Below are 6038 nucleotides of genomic sequence, written 5' to 3'. Positions count from 1 at the left end.
AGGGTTGCCAGCTCAGGAGCATCCAAAAAGCTTTGATTTCAGGGTCCAAACCTGAGACCTAGGGCCTGCTGTGGGTGATGTCACAAGAGGAGGTCCCTGGTGAGTCTTCCTCTGCCCTCCCTGCCACTATTGAGCCCTGGAGATGGAAGTTAATTGGGAGAAGGGAGGAGGGAGCAGAGGAGAGAAGACTCCCCCACTGGTAGCCTATGCAAGAATTTGCAGCTGGCTGCATGCATAGTTGTATGCATAGCCATAAGAATGGTAATAGTCAAGTCCTCCCCCTGCCACCTGGAAGGGACCAGGCAAACCTGGATTCAGGTCAGCACTGGAAGTATGCCAGCCCTATTGCTGGAGGGTTGGAATCCCCTCTCCCTCTTAGCAAAGGGAAGACCAGGCTGGCTCCCTCCTGGGAGCAGCTGCAGGGAGCTTGCTTCCCTCTTTCCTGCCAGCAAACGAAGAAGAAGTCTTGGCTCTATATGCCAGGGGAGCACACTTTGGACCCTCCATCAGCCGGCTCAGGAGCATCCAAGAAACTTTGATTTCAGGGTCCAAACCTGAGACCTAGGGCCTGCCCTGGGTGATGTCACAAGAGGAGGTCCCTCGTGAGTCTTCCTCTGCCCTCCCTGCCACCATTGAGCCCTGGAGATGGAAGTTAATTGGGAGGAGGGAGGAGGGAGCAGAGGAGGGAAGACTCCCCCACCGGTAGCCTGCATCCTTCGCTTCCTAGGAAGAACATCATGAGATGGGGAAGAGCAGCCTAGACCCATCTATTGTTTGATTGTAATTTAGTGGCTGATTTGTGATTATAACAATTCAGGTTGGTTGGTTGGTTGATTGATTGATTGATTGATTGATTGATTCAATTACATAAAAAGTTGTCCATTTTTTGTTTTCCTTTCATCACTTTTAAGTTATGGGTTATTTTCTCAGGGATAGCAAATCGCCAGACGTTTGATTGAAAGCTTTTCATTTCGCCTTCCCAAATTAGCCTGTTTTATTTCCGCAGTTTTTAATTCTTGCTTTTCAAATGTTTTATTTATCGTCTGCACGACGTTTTATGTTCTGTTTCTAGCGCGTCCTCTCGTACAGCCATTTGTAAATTCTGAAATACATACAATCAAATAAATAAATAAATTTGCAAGGCACGGGCTTTGATGGCTTTCATCAAGCGTTGGTGCTGCTTTAAGCTTCCTTCAGTGGCTGATTGATCTTCCGTGTTAAAAAACAGAGGCATCTGAGATTGTTATCCCACTGGGTGAAACCAATTAGCACTCAATGTGTGTGTGCAGTGAGCTGCTAATTTGGACTCTGCCATTGCCACTGGACAATCAATACGGAGCGATCAATATGGAGACCTGAGCAATCCTTACCTCCCTTGGAGGTGTCTTGCAAAGGGATGGAAAGATCAGCTTCTCTTCCGTGCCACATCAGTCTCACATGTGTTCAGTCATGCTGAATCGTAGAACTCTACGCTTCTATGTTTCTAGAAGCTAGACCAGGGATCAGCAACCTTTTCCAGCCATGGGCCGGTCCACCATCCCTCAAACAATGTGGTGGGCCGGGCTATACAGTGGTACCTCGGGTTAAGTACTTAATTCATTCTGGAGGTCCATTCTTAACCTGAAACTGTTCTTAACCTGAAGCAACACTTTAGCTAATGGGGTCTCCTGCTGCCGCCGCACCACCGGAGGACGATTTCTGTTCTCATCCTGAAGCAAAGTTCTTAACCTGAAGCACTCTTTCTCGGTTAGCGGAGTCTGTAACCTGAAGCGTATGTAACCTGAGGTACCACTGTATTTTGAAAAAAAATATGAACAAATTCCTATGCCCCACAAATAACCCAGAGATGCATTTTAAATAAAAGCACACATTCTACTTATGTAAAAACACGCTGATTCCCGGACCGTCCGCAGGCCAGATTTAGAAGGGAGTTGGGCTGCATCCTGCCCATGGGCCTTAGGTTGCCTACCCCTCAGCTAGAGCTACCTTCCTCTTCTTGTGGACAGCATTGCTCCCGACTCTTCTGTCCTTTGGACTAGACCATAATTGTTCATTTCAGGCATCCTTGAGGACACTCTCCCTCCATCTCATCTGTCACCAACTGATGTGCAGCAGTGTGTGTGTGTGTGTGTGTATCCCATCTTAGAAAGAAAAGATTTATGGCCCTCCTAATGCTCCCTGACTTTAATTAGCATGGCAGACATGAATCCTATCCAGAACAAGATTATGGCAAAGACATAGAGTGAGCATCAAGTCCTCGAGACATTCCTAAAGGAAGGAGATACTTGTGCCTTTACTTCTGCAGACGGATATGGTGTTCCTAACTCCTACCCCGGTCTATCCATATGTAGCTGGGGCACCAGCCTAAAATGGCCACAAACTATTGTTATACCCCAATTCTGAGCGGTGAGATACTCCAGGCACTTACCCAGGGTTCAGTTTCCTTTGAATGGAGGCCAGCGGAGACTGTGGGGTCTTTAGGATACAAGGCTTTATTTACACATATACACAACCTAGACAGCGTCTTAAAAAGCAGAGACATCACCTTGCCAACAAAGGTCCGTATAGTTAAAGCTATGGTTTCCCCAGTAGTGATGTATGGAAGTGAGAGCTGGACCGTAAAGAAGGCTGATCGCCAAAGAATTGATGCTTTTGAATTCTGGTGCTGGAGGAGACACTTGAGAGTCCCATGGACTGCAAGAAGATCATTAAGTGTCCGGGGATCCCTGCCAGGGACTGGCTGCTTCTTTTGTTTGTGTTTATAACATTATTCTTACTAGAGTCCTGCTCCAGGCCTCAGACAAGCTCTGCATGGGTCTGTGAGCAACACAACAGATTCTGCTTCTTGATTGGTTGCAGCTTTCAGTCCAGCACAGAGCAAGCAAGTCTCTGTGTCTCCAGCTTCCAGCCCAGCTTTCTCCCTCTCTCTCTCTCTCTCTCTCTCTCTCTCTCTCTCTCTCTCTCTCTCTCTCGTACTCCTAGCTAGCAGCAAGGTTTGCAGGGTGGGAGGTGGCCCACCAAATTGTTCTATGGCACAGGTCCGTTCTTAACCTGAAACTGTTCTTAACCTGAGGTACTACTTTAGCTAATGGGGCCTCCTGCTGCTGCCACACCGCTGGAGCATGATTTTTGTTCTCATCCTGAAGCAAAGTTCTTAACCTGAGGTACTATTTCTGGGTTAGCGGAGTCTGTAAGCTGAAGCGTATGTAACCCGAAGAGTATGTAACCCGAGGTATCACTGTAACTGCTTTGCACTCAGGAGTTCAATTCCCGGCATCTCCTGGTAGGGCTGGGGGAATGTCCGCTGCCTGAAACCATAGAGAGCTGCTGCCAGTCAGTGTAGACGATACTGAACTAGATGGACCACCGGTCTGAGTCGGGGTGAGGACAGCTTCCCATTTCACTCAGCACTGGACGGCCTTGCTTCCTCCGTTTCTAACGCACACACCCCGTAGCCAACGCTCTGTGCTTATTGTAGAAAAATAGATACCAAATGGAAATGCACATCGTGGACATAACAAGGCATTCCTCCACAGCCACATCAGATTATGTCACCTGCCCCCCACGCTTGTTTGGATTAGTCTGCTTCTCATTCATGACAGATTATCCCTCTTGACGCAGTGCGACAAGCTGTAAGTAACAGAAAGTGACCTTGGAGGATGAAAGGGAGCACCATATTTGTCAGATTAGATACTGACTCTACGGGCTCAGCGGAAGAGACAGCCACAAGCCTGCGCTTGGCTGCTGCGCCATTGTAAGTCACGACCCAAAAGTCACGACGGCAGTTATGGGGGTGGGGAGAAGCATCCAGGACTTGCCACAAACGGATATAAACACTTGAAACCACACTTTCATAAGTGGACCTCTGCTGGATCTGGCCAGTGGGCCACCTGGTCCAGCAACCCGGTCCCACAGCAGCCAACCAAATGTCTACAGGAAACCCCCAAGCAGGACTTGAGCCCAAGAGTCCTCCTCTCCCCTCCTGCTGTCTCCAGCAGCTGGTATTCAGAAGCAGAGCATAACCATTGGGCTTGGAAGCCATCGCTATCCCCATCCCCGTAACCTCTGCTGTGCTCTCTTCATCAGGTCTTTACTGTTTGATGAAGAGAGCACAGCAGAGGTTATATTTTCTCAGAATCCTCTGGAAACATAATCTCTCAAAGGACCTGTTGATGGCATTTTACCATTGTACTCTTGAGAGTGTATTAACTTACGGTCTGTGTGTGTGGTTTGGGAGCTGCACGGTCAGGGAAAAAACAATGCTGTCCAGGGTTGTAAAGACTGCAGAGAGAATAATTGGTGTCATAAGAAAGCTGCAGAGATAGTGCAGGATAGTGCGCACCCCGGAAATGATCTCTTTCAGCTTCTACCTTCTGGAAGAAGGTACAGGGTTATGAAGACTAGGACTAGCCGCCTGAGAAACAGTTTCTATCCAAATGTGATTTTGGTTTAAAACACAGTGTAAGGTAGTCTCTGTGGGAGTATATTGTATTTAATTATGGGGTATCAGAGTTTTTAGGGGGTTAACCAGGCTGGGATAGCAGGCTTGATGGTTTTTGAATGTCTGATGTGGATTTTTTCAATTTCGTTGTTCTGTATGGGACAATGACAATAAAGATTATCGTATAGTATCCTTCATGAATTTGACTCGTCTACTTTTTTTTAATGTAGTTTTATTAAATCTTACCCATATAACCCAAATAACAAAATAGAACTTCATTTGTCTTATCCACTTTGAAAGTCATTCCCGCTGGTGACCATCCATCACTGCTTCCTGCAGGAGCCTGTTCCACAGAGTAACCATGCGCCACATTAAGAATTTCCTTCTGTTCTCTGCCCTGACTCTTCAGACATTCAGCTCCATGGGATGTTCACAAGTTCTAGTGTCATGAGAGGGGTGTGTGTGTGTGTGTGTGTGAGAGAGAGAGAGAGAGAGAGAGAGCTTTCCTCTACCCACTTCCTCCATGCCACGCATATTTTTATGAACTTCTTAGTCGCCTTTTTCTCTAAGCTAAAAAGTCCCAAATGCCCCCATCTTTCCAGGAAGTGCTCCATCCTTTTGATTATCTGACTTGCCCTTTTCTGAACCTTTTCCGACTCTGCAATATCCTTTTTTGAGATAAGGTGACACAGCACTCCAAGTGAAGCCACACCATAGATTTGTAGGATTACTGGCATCTTTATTGTCAGTTCCTTTCCTAAATGGGATTTGCCTTTTCCACAGCTGCCACACACGTTATCTAACTATCCGCTATGACCTGAAAGTGCTGCTCCTGATCAGTCAGCACCAGTTCAGACTCCATGACCGTATATGTGAAATTAGGGTTTATTTTAATTTTTTGCCCCAACATGCATCACTTTATACTTGTTTGTGCTGAATTGAATTGCCATTTTACAGCCCATTGGCTCAATTTGGAGAGATCCTTTTGGAGCTTTTCCACAACCCCTTTTGTGTTTTAACCGCCCTGAACGATTTCGTCTCGTCAGCAAACATGGCCCCTTCATCACTCATCCCTAACTCAAGATTGCTTATGAGCAAGTTAAAAAGCACATGTCCCAACACCTTCTTCTTCTTCTTTGGAGATCACTCGTAGCCGAGTAAGATTGTCTTCCATAAAGACGGTTTTAACAATGAGTCCATAAGTGACTGTGGGGGCCAATTCTGGATCCACACGTCCTTCCACAGTGGGGGCATTGGTTCCCGGGCGCGAGCTGACCATGGTGTGGATTTGCCAAGCGTGCCTTCCTCTTAGCACGTTTCTCCTTTGCATCCTGAGTTCGAGTGTCTTCAAAGCCCATGACACCTTTGGTAAAGGCAGTTCTCCAACTGAAGCGCTCGCAGGCCAGTGTTTCCCAGTTGTCAGTATTTATACTACATTTTTTTAGATTTGCCTTGAGACAGTCTTTAAACCTCTTTTGTTGACCACCAGCATTACCATTTTTAAGTTCAGAAGAGAGTCCTTGGGGGAACTCCACTTTCTCCATTGGGATAATGGTCCATTTATTCCTACTCTCTTCTTCCTGTTTCTTAACCAGGT

Source organism: Podarcis melisellensis (genome assembly GCF_964234715.1).
Source record: "Podarcis melisellensis genome assembly, chromosome: 15".
NCBI lineage: Eukaryota > Metazoa > Chordata > Lepidosauria > Squamata > Lacertidae > Podarcis > Podarcis melisellensis.
This window is presented reverse-complemented; position numbering follows the sequence as displayed.